At 41.2% G+C, this 20,998-nt stretch overlaps 1 protein-coding gene across 1 annotated transcript in view; it reads right to left on the bottom strand.

The window, feature by feature from the left end:
* USP9X (ubiquitin specific peptidase 9 X-linked) overlaps positions 1–20,998 on the bottom strand; it is a 5,037,693-nt gene that overhangs the window by 1,071,170 nt on the left and 3,945,525 nt on the right. The gene's annotated exons all lie outside the window — the stretch shown is intronic.

Here is a 20,998-nt window from a genome sequence, read left to right as displayed (position 1 = left end):
AAAATGTTTGTTTCTTATAAAAGGAACTTGAAGTAGAAGAAAAGTTTCTACCGTATTTGGCGAGGATGGATGAAAAATCTGGGTAACCCCCTGAATTTCCTTTCTCATTTCATCAACTATTTTAAGAACCTCAGCAGACAAGAGGGCCAAATAACACACCTCTTCATCTAGAGGAGAATTCAGGAGCTCTGCTTTGACATTGTCTGGTAAATTCTGGGAATGCAGCCAGGCAAATCTACTCTTCACTGCGCCAGTGTCAGCTGCTCTAGAAATGGCATCAGCAATATCTTAACATTTTAGTGTGTGTGTTTTATCAGATACACGCGTTTGTTTTACCTGAGACACAGAACATACTAATGAATTCAAAGATGCCTTAGTCTCTACAGAAGGAAGTTCAGCAATAAACTTCCTCAGGATGTCTAATGAAACTAGCAGCAACTTAAGATACGAGCCTGGCAATTCACTACTCTGAAAGCTAGGGTGGAAGTAGTATAAACGTTCTTTTCAAACATATCAAAGGCTTTCCCATCCTTGTTAAAAAGAATAGGGTTAGCAGTCAAAAGATGTCTGGCAGAAGGATTTGAAAAAAAATTGTGGGTCTGAGGATCCTTAAATAACTTATCAGACTTCTTGGGGACAGGTGGCCATCAGGTAAACTACTTGCTGCAAAGAAAACATCCTCTAATACAAGGAAAACAGGATGAACAGCTGCAGTTTTGAGGAAATTCCACCAGTAATAAGTCATCATATCTTTGCTGGGATTCTGGCATTTCTTTTTCCTCCCACTGAAATAACACATTTCCAGCAAAAGCATCAGAAAAGGATAACTGTAAAAAAGGAAGACCTGAAGAAAAACTTCCCTCAGAGTCAGATTATCCCCTTGTGAAGGACAGAAACCTGAAAAATAATCTAAATCTAATTTCTGATCCTCAGACAGAATCAGAAAAAAATGCTTTTTTCTTTTTAAAGTCATGGAAGACTCGAATATGAAGACTGAAAGGCTTGAAATAAATCCTTAGCCACACCCTTCTTATCTTCCCCGTCTATGTTATGTGAAAAAGAAGAAGAAAAAAATACCATTTTTGCTCCTGGGAGCCCCCCGCCCCATACACAGAAAGACTAAACTGAAGACCAGTCCCTTCCCCTGGGAATTAGGCTCCTCAGAGTAGCTTTGTTCAAAATTTTAAACATTACATAAACTGGGGGACTTCACCCCCCCCACCCCCACTAACTCAGAGATTGCACTACAGTCATGAAAACAGCAAAGTAACGGAAGCGACTAAGTGATTTCTTTCCCATGGAAAGAATTTGCTTAAATGCCATTTCGCTATTTTGCCTTTTCGTGCTTTCAAGTTCGATCAAGATGCATTCAAAAGAAAGTGTCTTCGATCATTTAATAGGAACCTCTCTGATAAGCATGGTTCTCACTTGCTCGAACAGGACAGTCACAGAAGACGTGCCCATCTCTTGGTCCTCAGCAGTTTCTCAACAAGCAACACCAGACAGACAGAGAAAGGAGTGGTCTGTGGTACCCGAAATGGCCACAGCATAGACACTCTTCAACTGAGGGTAAAAGGAAGGCAGCTCAAAGAACAAAATCTCCAGTATAACTTTGTTCTTTCTGCAGATCAGGGACAGAAGAACAAAGCGCCTAAAACCGGGTCTATGCCTCTACTGCAAAAAGTGTCTGACAAGTGGATAGGGACAGTTGGTTGCATAATCTGACAAAAAGAATATTTGAGGTAAATTGCTTTAATATCAACCCCCAAAACCACTAGGCCTAGATACATTTTTTTGAAAAAAAAAAAAAAACTTTTTTCCAAAAAAATTAGTAATTTGAAAGGTATTCTCCCAAAGGGAACCCTGATTAAAAATGCAAATTTTAAGGAACCCATCATACCAGGCAACACTTACCTAGAACTTCCTGTAATCTCACCATTTTTAAACTAAATACATTTAACAAGAATCCTAAACGCCTTTAATTGAGCAACTCTGATAAAATATTCCACTCGAAGCTGTACACAAATTTAAAACACTTTTCCCGTCACCTTCAATAGTGTGGTTGCAACTAGAACAAAAAGAGTAAAGACTAATCATATCCCTTGGTTATCCACTCAAAGCAAGCACCTAAGGCATGAAAGACATACGGCTTGCAAATAATTGGTTAAAACACAGATATCCTCAAAGCCTACAATAATTAAAATTTAAGGAGACGAGAAAAATCTCCTACAATAACCCCTTACTAAATTGGTGCTCCAAACCTAAAAAAAATTGGTCTTCTATCAGCAATATACTCCACTCTGGAGGAAATACCATTCCTAATCCTGCCACAAGTAACACTTGCTCTGAAACAGCTACTCAAATTAATGCACATTTTAAAAACAAAGGCCCTTACTACAGATTTTCTTCCTTAGAATCCTGACATGCCCTCTCCTGAGACAGTAAAGACCCCCACCCCTATTTCACCCTAAAACCCATCCCAACTTGCTACTTCAAATTGCTGCCACTTAATCTAAAACTCCTTTTTCAGCAGAATACCTCAAACTGGCTGCCAGTTCCACAGCCTATCCTATATGTCTGTTCTAATTAATACATCTATCAAGGAATCACACATTCCTTCCCTACGGAATAATCACTCCCTTCATATAGGGGGTCCTAATGGAGAGATGAAAAGTTAGCAAGCAAAGGAGAGTAGTAGTGCTGAAACTGAATTCATCTTTAAGTCTTGGTGAGTACCTTCACTAGGTGGACTCTGTTTTTTCACAAAATCTCACCAAGGCGACACTGATATATAGACTGTATTTATAAAGCATATATCATGAACAGATTTCAAAAACAAAAAAAGCTAGGTGGGTACACAAGACCCAGGATAAAAAAAAGTGCCCAATCCTGGTAGGCGCACTGATGGACTGGAAAAAATGACAGTGTAGAATCTTCCAAGATACGGTAGCATTCCTACAATGGGGCCAGGCCAGACCCAGGGGGAGGATGGCCCCCCTGTTGTAGAAGGAAGTAGTTCATAAAAAATCCCAAAAATTGATAGGCCAAAGAAGAGCCATAAAGACGATAGAGTGGACTATTGAGGATAAGAAAGAAATCATGTACTGTTACTATTATGCAAAAAGGCCAGAATTTCCAGACAGAGGATATACACAAAGATTAAGAGATACATTAGAGAAAAGAAAAATACTTCCACAGGAAAAACTGTCAGAAGCTTCAAATGAAAATTTGCATTCATTAATACAACAGATTTTTGAAAAACAGTATATAGATAAAGAAACTTTGATTTGTGTGGAACAAGAAGAATCTGAGGAAGTCCAAAAATGTAAACAAAACCTAGATATTTTTGAAAAGTATAAAAAAGAAATACTGACATGAGAAAGAAAAAGATTTGATATGGTGCAATATTTATGCAAAGGAGAAAGCCAATTTAATTAATATAGAGACCACAGTCTCAAAGATATTCAAAGAGAAATACAGGCAAAGACATCCAGATATAGAAAATTTCACAATAAAAAAAATAATATCACAAAGATGGAATGCAGAAAAGAAGATTAGTGAAATAGAAGTTGAAGTTATAGAGTGCCTGCAAAGTGAAGGATTTAATATAGAAGATTTAACACCGATTACATCAGAGCATGATGGAGTGAGTCCCCTGAAAAAGGAGAAGCAGGAAGATCAGGAGACATATGAAGAAGAAATATGGACATGGGAAAGAAAAAGAGATTTAATATGGTGTAATATTTATGCAAAGGAGAAAGCAAAACTACAATACAAAAAGAGCAGCACCAAAGATATTAGAAGAAAAATACAGCCAAAGGAAAGTAAGCAAATCGTTACAATACAGAAAATAAGAAAATTAAAAGGAAAAGTAGAAAAGGGGATTAGTAATAGAGAAGTTAAAGAAGTAGAAATTGAGGTTATGGAGCACCTGCAGTGTGAAGGATTTAGTGTAAGAAATCTAATGCAGAAAGCACCACAACAGGATAGAACAATGGATATCCAAATTAAGGGGAGACCAGTGGAGCAGAAAGCAATTGGTCAGGTGCCATATCAAGATATTCTGGAACCTTCCACAAGAAACCAGTATAAACGTTGACCTGAAGCTAGACAGCAAGGGAAGGAAAAGGAAAATGTGGAAAAACTGATGCAGCCAATGTTAAGAAGTGTTAGACCAGTGAGTTCCCATATGACAGAGCAACGGATGGCACAGGATGAAATTGAAGAGAATGTGCCACATGAAGATGCTATAGAACTTTCTACAGAATGCTCACAGGAAGTGGAAAACAAAGGATGTGACCTCAGTCTGGAATAAAATGAACTAAGGGAAGAGTTGCTTGATTTAATGGACATAGATATATTAAGATCAATGAAAGAAATAAGACTGCAGAAGGTCAATAAAACTCCAAAAAGTTAGAAGTCTGATAAAAGAAATGAACACAATAATTAGGACTGTCCACAGAGATCCATGCGATACAACAGAAGTAAACAGGATATATTACTGTGCAGCTAAACTAATAACTGCTAGTTCTTCTACAAAAACACAGGATAGTGAGGCAAAGGAAGGGGAGAAATCGGATACTGTCATGGAAATACTGAATAGAGAAAGCTATAAAGCAATTAAGACAAGAAGTATCACTGTTAGAAGACTATAGAAGAGGGAACAGATCGACAAAAATACTAAGATAGATGTGATAAAAGCAATGCACAATATTAAGAGAGACTATCAAAAACAACAAACTAAAAATTTCAGCACAGGTGGAAAAACTTAGATACACAGATAAATATAAAGGAAAAGTACAAAATAACCAATATACTGATGACCCCAAAAAGTTTTATAGAGAACTGGGAAACCAGATAAAAGGAACTGAAAACTGCCAAAAAAAGAAGAAATAGATGCATTTTGGAGAAGTATCTATAAAGATCCTGTGAAACACAACAAAGACGCTAAATGGATAAAAGTAAAAGAAAGAATAAGAAGTTTAACAGTACAGCATATGAAATGGGATGAAGTAACAGACAGAGAGATTGAAACAAAGTTAAGAAAAGCTTCACTGTAAACCCCCCGGCCTAGATGCAGTACCTAACCTATGCTTAAAAGTATTATCTTTGGACGAAGACTTAGCCATGCGCAAGAACTACTTATATGCGCATACCGAACATACACCAACCTAGCTAACAACAGGTAAAACAATGCTCCTACTTAAGAGGGAACCTGCAAGCTACCCCAAAAATTAGACCAATAACTTGCCTTCTGACGACGTATAAACTATACACGGGAATTGATGCCAACAGAGTTTATAGTCATTTAGAAGAAAACTCAATTATGGCAGTAGAACAAAAGGGCAATAAAACAAAGTCATATGGAACAAAGGATCAATTGTCGTTAAAATCACAGAGGAGAACTGTAAAAGGGGGAAGAATTTAAGTATGGCATGAACTGACTACAAAAAAGCATTTGACAGTATCCCACAATCATGGATAAAAGAGTGCTTAAAAATGTACAAGATACACCCTATACGATCGACTATGTTACAGTGACCATGAAACAATGGCAGACCACTTTGCAATTAAATCATAATAATGGACAAATTACTATCTCAAGGATAAAAATTCAAAGGGGGATATTCCAAGGCGACTCAGTCACCGTTGCTATTCTGCTTTGCCCTTAACCCATTAAGCTGTTTACTTAACAGAATAGGCCATGGCTATAATTTGGCTCCTAGAAAACAACAAAGTCTAAAGACTTCTCATCTTCTCTTTGTCTATGATTTAAAACTGTATAACTCATCAGATGAGGAACCGAAAGCACAGCTGCAGGTTGTCAAAACTTTTTCAAATGATATTAGAATGTCATCTGGTCTTGATAAATGTGCAAAAGCAACCTTTAAAGGAGGAAAACAATTTGGGACACAAATGTGATATAAAAGAACTTGAGCAGAGGGAGTGTATAAATACTTGGGAACTGATGAAGGATCAGTAATAAAACATGAACAAATGAGTATAAAACTTAGTAAGGAATACTTCAGAAGACTAAAATTAATCCTGAAAACAGCGCTGACGTCTAGGAATAAAATCCAAGCTATAAACCAATTTGCTCTTCCTGTTCTAACTTACAGTTTTGGAGTGATTGATTGGCCCCAAAACATGTTGGTGAAATTAGACATTAAAACAATTAGGATGCTTCATGCTCAACAAATGATCTATAAAAATCAGTGCATACCAAGATTATATATTCCCGTTCTGGAGGAGGGATGGTCCTTCTTGAAATTGATTACATGTATACATCTGCAATCGTGAGACTCCACACACATCTGCTGACCTCACAAGACTCAAATGTAGTGAACGTTTTGAAACATGAGGAGAATAAATCTAAGATGACTTTCTCTGCTTAACCTAGCAAAAGCATATTGGCATCAAGCAGGAACGGAAATCAAACCAGAAGTAGAAAAAAATCAGGCAGCAACTGAATGTGCCAAAAAAACAAAAGAAAAAATATAAGGTGAAGGACCAGATGAAAAGGCAAGAAATGTGGAAAATGCAAATACAGTTGCAAGTATAGAAAACTTCTAGAAGAACCTCATATTGATCAGGAACGAACAGAGGAATGGTTAAGGAGAGGTGAATTCACACCAAGAGATGAAAGGTTAATATTGGTGGCTCAAGACGGTGGTCAACTTGCACGCTGGTTTACAAAATCTATTGAACATGTGGGAGAAAAGTACAGTTGTGTACACTTACCATAAATGTAGATGTTCGAGTGTATTCACTGTTGCAGTCATTACATTTGGGTAATCTGCTGGCAGGTTGCCCTCAGTCGGCCTCAATTCCAAAGTCTTGGGTCTTGCGTCGGTTGCTGTCTTCTCTTCCATGACGTCAGGTCGTCAGGGATATAAAAACATGCAGCCGACGCCATTTTCTTTAGTTTTTCTTGCCCCCGATGTCAGGTGCCCCCAAAAAGGTAGCAAAAAAATAATAAAATAAATAAATAATATATATACATATATATATATATATATATATAAAACTGCAACAGTGAATACACTCGAGCATCTACATTTATGGTAAGTGTACACAACTGTACTATGTTCTTCGTGTTTCACTGTTGCAGTCATTACATTTGGGTAGAATCCCAAAGCTACGGTTGGGAGGCTGGAGCTAAACAGCATTAGGTGCGGCTATAAGGCCCTGCAGCATTGCAGTGGCAAAGCCTGCCCTGGACTTAGAGAGGTAAATGATAATGCTTTGTAAAGGTGTGAACAGAACTCCAAGTAGCAGCCTCTAGAATGCCTTTGGTTGGTACTCCTCTGAGAAAGGCTGCTGAAGTAGCTGCAGCTCTGGTGGAATGAGACCTAATGCCCTTGGGCACAGGTTTACCATGGTGTAAGTAGCAGAAATGGATGCAGTGGCTTACCAACTTTGAAACAGTCTGCTTTGCAATTGCCTTTCCTTCTGATCCTGCAGCATATGACACTAGTAATTGCTCAGTTTATCTTAGAGCTTTAGTCCTGCTCAAGTAGAATCTTAGCTGTGTACGTCCAAGGAATGCAGAATTCTCTCCCCCTTGTTCAGTGGATTTGGATAAAAGGTTGGTAGATGAATTGTTTGGTTAAGAGCCACACTGGAAACCACCTTAGGCATAAAAGTAGGATTTGTCCTTAGAGACACCCTGTCTGGGTAAAATATAATGAAAGGCTCTACAGCCATGAGGGCCTGCAGCTCTGATACTTTTCTTGCTGAAGTAATTGCTAGTAGCAGAGCTGTTTTCCATGATAAGAAGTTTATATCAGCAGTAGCAGCTGGTTCAAACGGATGCAGAGTGAGCTTTTCCAACACATAATTGAGGTCCCATTCAGGTAATGGTGATCTTCTAGGAGGCCTTAAATTTTTGGCTCCTCTAAGATACTGCTTTAGTAAAGGATGTGAAAAAATTGGTGGCTCTGTATTGTAATGAGCCGAAATGGCAGAGGCATGGATTTTAATCGATGAGAAAGATAGGCCTTTGTCAAGCATCTCAGTTAAGTATTGTAATATCTGAGAAATATTTGGTTCTGCTGTATCAGTTCCTTGTGCTCGATTCCAAACACAGAATCTCTTCCATTTGTCAGCAGAAGATTTTCTAGTACTAGGCCTTCTGGCTTCCAAAATGACATCCATCACAGCTTTACTGAGAGGTATTGTTTGTATACCTACATGATCAGCCATGCTGCCAGGTTCAGTGTCTGTAGCTGATTGTGCAGGATCTGATTGTTTTGCTGGGACAGTAGTTGAGATCTTTGAGGTAAGGTCCAAGATGGGTAGAGACAAGTTCCTTAGGATTGGGTAGCAGTACTGGCGGGGCCAGTCCGGGGCAATTAGTATCATCTTTGGTTTCTCGTCTGACTTTTAGGAGGACCTTGGGGAGAAAAGGCAAAGGAGGATAGGCGTAAACTGATAGGTTTTTCCAACTGAAGGATAGGGCGTTCACTTTCCATGTTTGTCTGTGATAAGTCCTTGTGCAGAATCTTTTCAACTGATAATTTTGAGGAGAGGCAAATAGATCTATGTATGGGCTCCCTCATTTCTCTGTTATCATGCTGAAGACTTGTGGATTTAGTCTCCACTCGTGAGGATCCATAAGGTTTCTGCTTAAATAGTCTGCCAGTGTATTTTGTTTTCCTGGCAGGAATTGAGCTTGAAGATGGATTTGGTAGGTCAAAGCTGTGTCCCACAGTGCCATGGCTAATCTGCAAAGGGGGTATGAATGTGTGCCCCTTTGCAAGTTTATATACCACATGACTGTGGTGTTGTCAGTCTTTATCAGTAGTTGTCCTGGATGAAGTAAGCCCTTGAAGGCTTTTAGGGCATTTTGAACAGCTAGCATCTCTTTCTGGTTGACATGTAGATGCATTTGTTTTGGGGTCCATATGCCCTGAATGCATCTTCCTGCCATTTGGGCCCCCCAGGCATAATCTGATGCATCTGTTGTTAAGGTTTGGCTGGCAGGGGGGAGAGTGAAGGCCCGTCCCATGTTTTGGTGACGGGCCTTTGCTCACCATAGAAACTCCTGTTGTAGGCAGGGAATGAGAGGAATCACTGCTTCCAGACTGTAAGAATATTGACTCCATAAACTTTTTAGGTACCACTGAAGTTTCCTCATATGCAGTCTTGCATATGGAATCAGTAGGATGCCATGAAACCCAGAGCCTGCAGAATTTGTCTTGCAGACAACTGGGTTTTGGTTGCCATCATTTTGAAGTAAGTAGTCAGTTGCCTTTGTTTGTCTGGCATGAGTTAAGCCATCTGGGAAGTTGTATTCAAGCTTGCACCCAGGAATCTTATCTTTTGAGATGGTACCAGTTGTGATTTCTTTTCGTTTATTGTGTACCCTAGGCATGTTAGAAGCCTTTTCACAAATGTCAGGTGTCGAAGAAGTGTGTCCTTGTTCTCTGCTTGAATGAGACAGTTGTCCAAATAAGGATATATTTCTATACTTTTTTGTCTGCAAAATGCAATTACTGGTGCCAGGCACTTTGTAAAGACCCTGAGTGCAGTAGATAAGCCAAAGGGTAGTGCAGAGAACTGGTAATGTATTAAGCCAGCCTTGAATCTGAGGTATCTTCTGCACAATTGTCTTATTGGGACATGCAGGTAAGCATCTTTTAGGTCTAAAGTCACTAGCTAAGCATTCTTGCCCAGCATGGGCAGAAGCTGCTGCAAAGTCAGCATTTTGAATTTTGGAATGTCCAGGTGTGTGTTCAGAATCGATAAATCCAGTATTGGCCGCCAGGCCTTGCCCTTTATGGGTACCAAGAACAGTCTTGAGTAAAAACCTTGTCCTTTCTTCCTGTTCTGGTACTGTCTGAATGGCCCCCATATCCATGAGGGACATAACCTTAATTCTGTGCCTCTGCCCATTGATTTTTTGGCAGATCTGGCCAACCATTTGCCATTGGCAGTGTGGGGAAATGAAATCTGTATCCCTGTGATACGATGTTTAGTACCCACTTGTCCTGGGTTATTAACTGCCAATTTTAAGCAAAAAGTGCTAATTTCCCCCCTATGGGTGCTGCCAAAAGATAAGTGATTGGTGTAGGCAGAGGGAAGTCATTGGGATTGTTTTCTGTAGGTTTGCGCTTTATCTCCTCCTGATTTGGAGGTGGAAGCGCCCATTGCTTTGACCTGAATGAATCTTGCGCCTGGTATCTGGAACCCTTAGGGTGTCTGGATTTGCCCCTTTGAGCTCTGACACAGGAAAGGACCAGTTTTTTGTAGGCCAGTGTCTACTGAATCTTGGTGGCTGCACTTGTAAGAAGTCTTTAACAGTTTGCATAGACTTAGCTTGATCTTCCATTTTCTTTAAAACCTCTTCTGCCTTAATACCAAATAGAGAATCATGCTGTAAAAGTGCATCTAGCAATTTAGCTTTAACATGATCAGACAAATTCTGTTCCTTTAACCAGGCATGCCTCCTAATCACAGATCCAGTAACTGTGGCCCTGCAGGAGGCCTCTAAGGAATCAAAACCACAATGCAAAGTATGCTTTCCAACTTGTTCAGCTACATGCACTAATTCCTGCAATTCTCTATTTTCTGCACATTCTGAAATCAACATAATTTTCTGTTTCAGCAATCCCATAACATGTTGTTGGTACTTAAGCATATGAAATTGACAGTTTAAGACCCTGATTGCCAAGCTTGCAGATGTATAAACATAAACCTTTTTCCCCATCTGTCCAGTGCCCTTGAATCTCTGTCAGAGGGGGTAGGATTTTTTTTGCTGTTGAGGCCTTAACTCCCTTTGGACCCTGTGAAATAATTTCAGGATCAGCAGCAGGGTTTCTAAATAAAAATTTATGTGAGTCAGGGACCCTGTAATATTTGTCAGGCTTACTGGGAGGTAAGGAGTCGGGGGTCAAGCTTGACCCCCGAAAACACATCATCCACAATATCTAACACAGGGGGAATGGCTAAAGGCCTGTGCTGAGGAAGAAGGAAATCCCTGAGCCTCTTTTTTGATTCTGAGAAGTCTTGACTTTCCCAGTGAAAATGCTCCCTCAAAGTATGCAAGGTTTCTCCAAATGAATAATCCTCAGGAGGAGATACAGATGGAATAGACTCCTCAGCATCAGAATCCTTATAGGGAGGTATAGGTAATTCCTAATCAGAAGAGGAATCAGAAGAAATACAAACCTGATTTGAAGATTCATAATCAGTGTCTTGCCTAGACCTCTTATCAGGAGGGGGATGGGTACCCCTGATCAAGGTAATAAGGTCTTCAGCCATTTTGATAATCTGTTTTTTAGACAGAGGCCTGTGCACGTGGCTCATACATCAGTTTTTTAGTTTTAGAAGTTGCTTTTGTCTTTGGTTTTGCAGCTTTTGTCGGTTTGATATACAAATGTTGAGGTCTGACTACACCCTCAGAAGCCGGTGCCTGTTCAGCGGCTCCGGACCCATCTGAGGGAGATATATCCATCAGTCCAATACCTTGAGTATCTTGCGGCATGCCGGACTCCATATGGGTGTCGGTAGAGGCCTGCGACTCGAAGGTAGCGGGTATCAGGGGCTGCGAAAGCACCTCAATGATTACCGGCGACTGGCTTAGGAGAAGCCTCGTCGTCGGTTTTGGATCTCGACTGCCTTTTTCTGTCCTTTTCTTTGTGTTTATGTACTCCAGTAGTCGGATTACTATCAGACAACATTTCTGGGTAGTTAAATCTGTTTCCAAAATACTTTGATGCAAAAATATACAGACGCTTAATAGTGCGTTGGTTAAATCTAGCACAAAACTGACAGCCAGGCACGTTGTGATTAGGGCCTACGCAAGGAATACAGTATAAATGGAAATCCTTATGAGGTATTTGCTTTCCACAAGTAATACAATTATAAATTTTTTTTGACATCGGTAAAAAGCAAGAAGAAAGTTTCCCCAACAGGGTACTAAGCTTTAGTGAAGACTTCGGTTCTGAAACTCAAACTTGAATATTTCAGTAGTCGTCTGAATGGCACTTGAGAAATGCTTCTGCTGCAAACACCGCATGGCAAGAAAGACTAAAGAAAATGACGTTGGTTGCATGTTTTATACCGCTGATGTCATGGAAGAGAAGACAGCAACCGACGCAGGACCCAAGACTTTGGAATTCAGGCCGACTGAGGGCAACCTGCCAGCAGATTACCCAAATGTAATGACTGCAACAGTGAAACACGAAGAACATCAGACAAATGTAGGTTTTGTAAAAGTGAACTGGAAACAGTCACACACCTCATTGCTGGTTGTGACATAATAATGGCAGAAGGTCTCTATACTGAAAGGCATAATAATGTGGCAAGACTGTTGCACTGGGGGTTGTGCAAACATTATGGTTTTGAAGTGGCTGAAAAGCACTGGAAAAATGAGCCACAAGGCATCATAGAAAATGAAGTCTACATCACATGGAATCATCCATTACCAACAATTCAAAATATAGATGCTAGAAAACCAGATATAATAGTCCAAGAAAAGAAGACAAAAGTAGCATCGATCATTGAAATCGCCACACCCAGTGACTATAGTGTCCTGCGTACAGAGAGAGACAAAGTTATAAAATATCAGGATCTGCAAGCAGAAACGAGAGCAATGTGGAAGAAGGATACCCAGCTAGTTCCAATAGCAGTAGGAGCAATGGGTCTTATAAAAAGAGAGTCTACAATCATATTTAGATATGGTACCAATACACAACTCCATACGAATTACAGGAGTCGTCATTACTGGGCACATTCCGGATACTCCGAAGAGCACTTTTGGCTGACAGAGTGTGAAACAATACTAATTTCATGAACTTCAATCGTACTTTGACATAGGAATGGGGTCCATTCCCATCATGGTATTAGAAACCCAAAAGATTTGGAGAAATTAAAAAGAACCACCTCATCTGATACAATCAATCTCAGACCTATCACCATACTATCCCCCTTTGTCAAAACTTTTGGAGAAGTACATTCACAAGCAACTTCAACAAATCCTTCAGGAAAAGCTCCTGATCCTCACACAGACTGTTTTAGACCAACCCCATAGCACTGCCATGGCCTTATTAGCCTTCACAGATACTATTAAAGCCAGAGAAGAAGGCAAACTCATTTATTCTATATTCCTTGTTCTTTCTAAAGTTTTTATCTACTCTCTCTACAAAAACTTCTCTGCCAGCTATCACAACCCACACTACTATGTCTTAACAATTACTTTACAGATACCAGTGTGTTAAATGGCTCTCCAACTTTTCTACTTTCCTTCCTGCCAATACTGGCAAGCCGCTGGGCTTCATTCTCATCTCTCTACGCCAATACAGTCACCAACAATCTATATAAATCCTCTCTGCAAGCTTCCCTCATGCAATATGCTGACAATCCTAACCCAATATGCATTTTCAACAAACTAATGTATCTTCAAAGAATTCTTCAAGAAGTCTAACTCTTAATCACCTAATAATAAATATCCAAAAAACTAAATTACTTTTTTTTCCAAACTCCCATTTCCATGAAAAAAAAACTTTAAAATTTCTTCATAAAATAATAGAATGATTGAAGTTATTCAGCAAATAAAAACTACTTGCCATGACAACTGACAACAATTTTAAATTCATTTTACATAACCACAACAGCATCAAGATATCAATTAAAAACTGTGTACTCCTACAGAGTAAAGGGATTCCATACAAATTCTGCCCAGGTAACTCTAGCTACCAATAACCTCTTACCTCTCTCTTATAAGGAGGTCCTATCATGATCACCCTTATAAGCCTCACTTTGTTGTAAAGCTGAACAATGCTACAACAGTCGCCAGATTCTACTGCAAAAATCTTACCAGACTCACTACTGTTAAAACTGGTTACAGTTTTCCCATTTTTTTGTTAGGAGCAAAGACCACAAAATGTTTCTGAGACTTGAAGTTTCTGCGTGTTATCCAATTAAAACCTAAGCTGTTTCTGCACATCCAGGAATGTTTAAAGGTTCTCTTCTCCTTATTCTGTGTATTGGGGAGAAAAGCAGGGAGCTGAACTGTAGGGACAGTTCTCAGTGAAACACGATCTGGTGAAACCTGGGGAAGGATTCTTTAGTCATTAGTACCTATAACTCAGAGATTCTCCTAGATGAGGTGATGGCTACTAGGAAGGCAATAAGAATTTGATGCCTGTAGAAGCAGCAGGCTCAGGGGGGTGGGGTGGGGGCAAAAGAGCCTGTCAAACAGAAAACTGAGGTTTCAGAAAGCTGCATGAGGACCTCCTGGATGGCCTTAGATTGATGATGCCTTTGGGGAACTATTTCATTACAGGCTGATAAAACAAAGGTGCTGTAATGGCAGGAAAGCAAATACAGTAGAAGCATGACTTTTAATACGATCTTAGCTGAAAAGCTCTGCCAAATACCATAAAACCAAGGAAACATTAGTTAGTACAAGTTGTTGGCTTTTGTACTGGAGCCATACAGTGAACATTTTCCATTTAGAAATGCACTATTTTCTAGTACTGGGTCTTCTGACCTCGTTCCAGATAAGTAGGATGTCCTTGTCCAATAGCGGACCCAAAAAAATAAGAATCATATAATTCAGGCTTACGCAATTTGGGGTGGAGGGTAGCTCCTTTGTCCTGGGCCAAAAGATCCACCTCCTGTGGTAGCATCCATGGTTCTAGTCTACTCAAGTTATGTAACAGAGGGAACCAATGCTGCCTGGGCCAGAAAGGTGCAATTAAGATCACTCGCAGTCTTTCCGCCCTGATCTGCAACCAGGAGATGACAGGTATGGGAGGGGAAAACATACAGAAATACACCTGGATATGGGAAGAAGGCATCTGTCCTCCAAGTTCTGTTGTCTGGAGCCCCTGAACAACACTAAAAGCATGTCTTCTTTACAAGCAAAAAGGTCCATTTTTGGCCCACCCCATTTCCGTGTCATTTTCTTGAAGATTTGTTTCTCTTTAGAATCTACTCATGGGGATCTAAGACTGATTTGCTCAGAGGGGCTGCAAGGTTGTTTTCGTTGGAGAGATGTTATACTATTAGGTGCAACCCCATCACTTGTGCCATATCCCAGAGCTACAATGCTAGGCAGCAGAGTGGGTAGGTGTATGTACATCCCTGTTTACATACCACATCACTTTGGTGTCTGGTTTTCACATTTGTTTCAATAACATCATGCCACTGTTCTCTTTTTAGACAGAAGCTTTATTTTGAGGTTTAGAGGGTGTTTGTGCTAACATCACACATTCTTCAGGAACCACCATATCTTCCTCATAGAAAGCTTTGCTTGGGGGACCAACAGAATGTAGGACACTATATAATACTAGTTCTCTGGTTGACACCACCTCCTGCTGGGCTAGTGTTCTGAAATACCGTGTCAGGGGGAAGAAAGGCCCTTTGTTTTTCTGTGTCCAGCAAGGCTCCTGTAAACAATATGTTTGTGGGTGTGAGGTTGGACTTAAGTGCAAGGAGAATGCCAGGTTTAAAAGGCAGGTCATGATTAGATGAAGAGAAGCTTTTAGCTTCTTCATGAAACTTGCTTGAATCCAGCAACTGTCAAGGCAAAGGCATATATACATGCCTTTAGTCATGCAAAGGGCAATTACTGGAGCCAGACATTTTGCCAACACACTGGTAGTGGTAGATAAACCAAACTGGTTCACACCTGCTCTGAAGTGAAGATAAAGCCAGCGTTTCTTTGCTAAGGGGAAATGGATGCACAGATCTTTTAGATCTAAGGTGACTGTGAATGCCTGATGGAAAATCACGGACAGGAACTTTTGTAGAGTAAGCACCCTGAATGCAGGGGGCCACTAATAACCTGTTTAGTCTTGACAGGTCTAAAACTGGTCCTCAGGTTGTTTCTTTTGATAGTACTTGGAAAGGTCTTGGTCAGTGCCTTGTTTTCAGTTCTTTTATAGGGACTGGTTCTTTGGAGCTCTACTTGGACATGAGCCTTCCTGAGATGCCTTTTGGGAAGGAATGGATACCTGGGCCTTCACAGGGAAACAAACTGGAATTTGTACACTGTCATTATCTGAAAGAAAAACTTTCATGGGATACGTTTTGCCACCTGTGTAAAGACAGAAAGCCTGCATCAGAGCTTTGCTGGAGGAAGACTGCTCTGGGTTGGGGGAAGGACAGGGAAATGCTCTACTGAGTCATGTTTGTCCCCTTGCCGGACTCCCTAGGGGTTGGTGTATGCTAGGCATAGATCACTGTTCAGCTTGCCACCCTCTCTGCAGATATTTTATCCTGGTCCTCATGCGCCTTTGTCTTGGTTGCAAGCAGGAAAGGACCACAACTCTGAGCAATTTCAACAAAACCTCACGGACTGTACTTGCAGAAAGTCCTTTATAGTTTACAGGGACTCAGTCTTGTCCTCCATTTTTTTTAAATATAATTTGAGCCCAAACAGAAAATACCTGTCAAGTGGAGAATCAAGTATTTCTGATTTGACTTGATCAGGAAGAGACTACTCTCTTAAACAAGAAAGTCTTCCAATTATAGACTGTGAACAGCTGCACTACTTGATGCTTCCAAAGTATCTAAACCACGGTGTAAAGAATAGTCTGTTACCTAAGAAAAAGTGCTGCAGAGTTCTAACAGTTCTTTCTGGGGCACTGTTATCTTCTAACCCATCCAGTTCTGCTTCTCCTGGTCCAAGAGAGATTTCTGGAAGTTAGTCATATGGAACTGGCTATTTAAAGCTCATGGCTAAGGGAGCTAATGCGTACATGTTATTGCAACTGGGCAAGTGTTTTCCAGAGGCACTGCCTATGGCTTCCTTGGGTCCTGAGGAAACCACTTCAGGACCTGCTATGGGGTTCTTAAAGGTGTTTATGAGAGCTGAGGACCTTGTAAAAATGTTAGGTTTCCATGGGGCAGTGGGGTTGGGAGGCGGCAGGCAAGTGGGTCGAATATCATTATCCACAACTTCTAGAATTAGAGAATAGCCAGACAATTGTGCTCAGAAAGTCTACGAAATGCTCTCTCCTCTTAGATTAACTAATGCTTACCCTCTCAACTGAAAGACTTCTTCCATCTTTGGACGGAGTCTCTTCCAAATGAAGAGTCCTCAGGTGGTGAGGCTGAGGCAAGTTTTCATTTGCCTCAGAGTTGGCATATGAACCTTAGGAAATTTGGTCCACACATGCCAACTCATCTTCATTCAATTCATTCAAGTCATAGGAGACTGAAGATCCCTGAGGCGGGGGCTCTTCTTTTTGGCAGAAGTTGTTCCTGGGGCAGAGGTTCTGTTACAGCTCTACTGTCTGGATCAAATAATACATAGTATCCTTGGCTAAACTGACAAGGTCCTGCAGATAAAGCCTGGAGTTGCTGACATCTAGAAAGCCAAGGTTGTGCCCAGTCTGCAGATTTCACTCTGGTGCAGTGTTCCAACCTCCCCCATCTGTAGGTCTTGTAAAGGGAGTACCAGGCAGGGGGGGCAGACAATGTGGCAGATTCCAGAAAGTGTGTGGCTAAGGTCCCCGGTGAGACCTGGCGGGGGGGGGGGGGGGTAGTAAAGTACAGATGCAAAAGCCCTATTTACCTGTAACAGTAAATGTTTGTATAACACACTGCCTTATTTGCAATATGGGTAGATTCCCAAAGCTTACCCAACTTGAGATAGAAAAGATAAGGGTCCAGGAGCCCCTGGAGAAAGTTCCTAGTGATGTTTGCTCTGCATTTAGAAAAGGCATCCAATCTGTAGTGCTTTATAAAAGGTAGGGACAGAGGACCAAGTTGCTGCCTCTAGAGTCCACTCCTTTCTAAAATGCCACTGGGAAGAAAAAGGCCTAAGAAGAATGCAGCTTTAACTTGCCCGGATTTGTCTTGCCATGGTGTGTGTAACAAAAATTCAGAGGACAACCAATGTGCAATCATTTGTTTAGAGAACAGGCTGACCCTTACCTGTCCCTGCATATGAAATAAAATGCCTTTCAGCCTTCCTAGAGGGTTTTGTTCTGTCAAGGTGGTACCTGAGCTGCCAAAGCAAATTAAAGACGAGGTATCCTCTCTCCCTTATTCATACATTCTGGGAAGAACACAGGGAGGTTAACAAACTGACAAAGGGTGTATAATGAGACCACTTTCACCATAAACACAATCCTATCCCTGTAGAAAATCAGGAAATTTTCTCTTACCATGTGAGTTTGCAGCTCAGAAACCCACCTTGCAAATGTTCAAGCAATAAGTAAAACAGTTTTCCACATTAAGAACTCCAAATCAACTGGAGCAGCAGGTTTAAAAGGTGGCAAGGCCAATTTGTCCAGAACATAGTTGACACCCCATGAAGGAGAAACTTGCTTGTGAGGGGGTCTCACATGCAATACTCCTTTCATGAACTGTCTTACCAACAGAGCAGAAGAAAGAGGACGATATGGTAGCATACAGGCAGAGATGGACGCTGAATACACCTCAATAGATGCATAAAATACTTTTGCGATCTGCTTCAGGGTGGCTTATTGTAAGACCAGAGGGATGTTAACCTCAAGGGACCCTCTGTTACTATTTAGGAACTACTCATAAAACATCATCCATTTGGAAACATAAGACTCATTAATAACAAATTTTCTGGCCTCATTACAGCTGAGTGACGTCTCCAGGCGTTTCTGCAGTTACCTCCTACTGTGCTTCTAGGCGTTACATATTGCCTGTTCATATTTAGGTTCATAGATTAGTACTAGGCTAACTGCCCTTGCGAGACATTTTAAGCCTAGCCAATTATCCCCAGTGAGAAACCTTGTGTTTGTAAGGCAAACACCTTAACCATTAAGCCACCCTCCCAACCTTTGCATTGATATTTCCAAAACCATGCTACATACAAGGTATCAGAATATTTTATCTTGAAACATGCATGATGGCAAACACAATTGTATTGATGTATGACCTCTATCAATTAGTATTTGGAAGAACTGTAAGGTGATAACTTTCAAGGCTGAAGCCACACCCACTGGGAGTTACAGGTGCACACTTAAAAGAAATCTACTGGAGGGAATGAGTTAACACCTGCTGTACATCCTTATGAAACAAGTGCCTAAACAGAGCAAGACTGAATCATCCAGGCTGTTAGTTGTAACTGTTCCAAACTGGAATGCACCAATCAACAAGACTGTATGAGTAAATTTACTGTGTTAGAAAATCTGTGGTAATTGCCCTCGGCCAATCCCATTAAAAGGGAGAAAAGACTGTATGGGGCAATATGGGGTTGCCACAATACCTTTCGGCATTTCTTTCTGAACCTTGTGAAGCACCTTGTGAATTAATGGAAAGGATGGAAATGCACACAGGAAGATTATTGTCCTAAGGAATAAGAATGTGTTTGTCCAACAAGCATGGTTGCAAGGAGGTCTGGCACATAATTTCTCTAGCTGTCTACTTTGAAAGGCAAACAGATCTATTTGAAGCATTCTCCACATCTGGACTAGATCCTGGAACTCCACTGCCTTGGTCTGCCACCTGTGCAGGTCTACCCAGGATCTGCTTAGTCATTTTGCCATGTTTTGCTTTGACAAAAAATATTATGCCTGAAGAGTCAAAGAATGCTGTAAAGTTAGCTCCCAAGCTATCACCGCCAACCGGCACAGAGGGTATGACCTTGTACTCCCCTTGTATGTTGAGCTACCACATCACTGTGGTGGTGTCCATATTTCAGGGAATGTAGGTGCTGGGTCCAACAACTCGATATACCACTGAATTCTCCTCATGCTGAGATGGGCAGTGGTATCATGAGCATCATGAATGCTACAAGTCCTAGAATTTTAAGAAATTCTCTTGCCAAGGCAAAGTTCCTCCTGGAAAATTCATTAAACACCATCTGGAAAGACTGGACCTTATTTTCAGGAAGAAAGGTCATTCTTTTGTCAGAGATGATTAAACACCCAAAGAATGTTAAGATTTTGCAAGTGTGTCAGACATGATATCTGAAGATTCAACTTGAATCCTAGCTGGGCAAGTAAGGTCAACATCTTCAAGTGATTCCAAATGCCTGGATACAGAGACTGCAAATATCAGAAAGTCATCCAAGTACGGAATGATGTGAATGCCCACAATCCAGCAGTGAGCCACTACCAGAGCAAGGCATACTTGGTCAACACTCAAGGTGCTGTGGATGGTGCGAAGTGCAATGCAGAGTACTGCTAGTGCAAACCAAAAAAACAAACTCTCAGTTGTCACATGAAGCAATGAGCAATGGGGATAGAGTGATACATATCCTTAAAGTCCAGGGCCACCATAAGGCAGCAGTCTGGCAAGAGAGGAAAGCACTGTCTGCAGGGTGAGTATCTTGAACTTGAAGACCTTGACAAGGGTATTCAAAAAGGATGGGTTCAACACAGACAACTCTTTTTCCAGGAACCAGGAAAATTTTGGAATAAAACATTTTATTCTTTCTGAAGGAGGGGCGGCCACGGTGGTGCAGCGGTTAGCATTGCCACCTCACAGCAAGAGGTTCTCCGGTTCGATGCTGGGGTGCCTTCTGTGGGGAGTCTGTATGTCCTCCCTGTGGTCGCGTGGGATTCCTCCGGGTGCTCCGGTTTCCTCCCACATCCCAAAGACATGCAGTAGGCGGATTGGAGACACTAAATTGGCCCTAGGTGTGAGTGTGTGTGTGCCTTCTGTGGAAGGTTGGGCGCCGGGCTGGAAACTCGACACTGTAAAACTCCAATGCCAATCATGAGTGGACAGATGATCCGCTGTGGCAACCCCTGACCGGGAAAAAGCCAAAAGAAGAAGATTCTTTCTGAAGGAGGGACCAGTTCTGACCAGAGTCCAGCATTTCTTGGGGTAAGGGAGGGAATAACAAGGTCTGATACAGTGGGTAAAGTGGCACCCCCTTGAACTGAAGCGGATGTTTTAGCCACTGCCACCTGCAATCTCTGATAAAGTACAGTTTTGTACCTACCATAAATGTAGATGTTCGAGGATCCACATTGCTGCAGTCATAACCTGTGGGTAGTCCGCTGTCCTCGGTCGGCCCGAATACCAAAGTGTTAGGCTGGCGTCGGTCATGGTCGCT

The sequence above is a fragment of the Protopterus annectens genome, chromosome 5.part0, assembly GCF_019279795.1.
Source record: "Protopterus annectens isolate FY-2018-M chromosome 5.part0, PAN1.0, whole genome shotgun sequence".
Classification (NCBI taxonomy): Eukaryota; Metazoa; Chordata; order Ceratodontiformes; family Protopteridae; genus Protopterus; species Protopterus annectens.
Note: the sequence above shows the minus strand (reverse complement) of the source record. Positions and strands in the feature narration are given on the sequence as shown.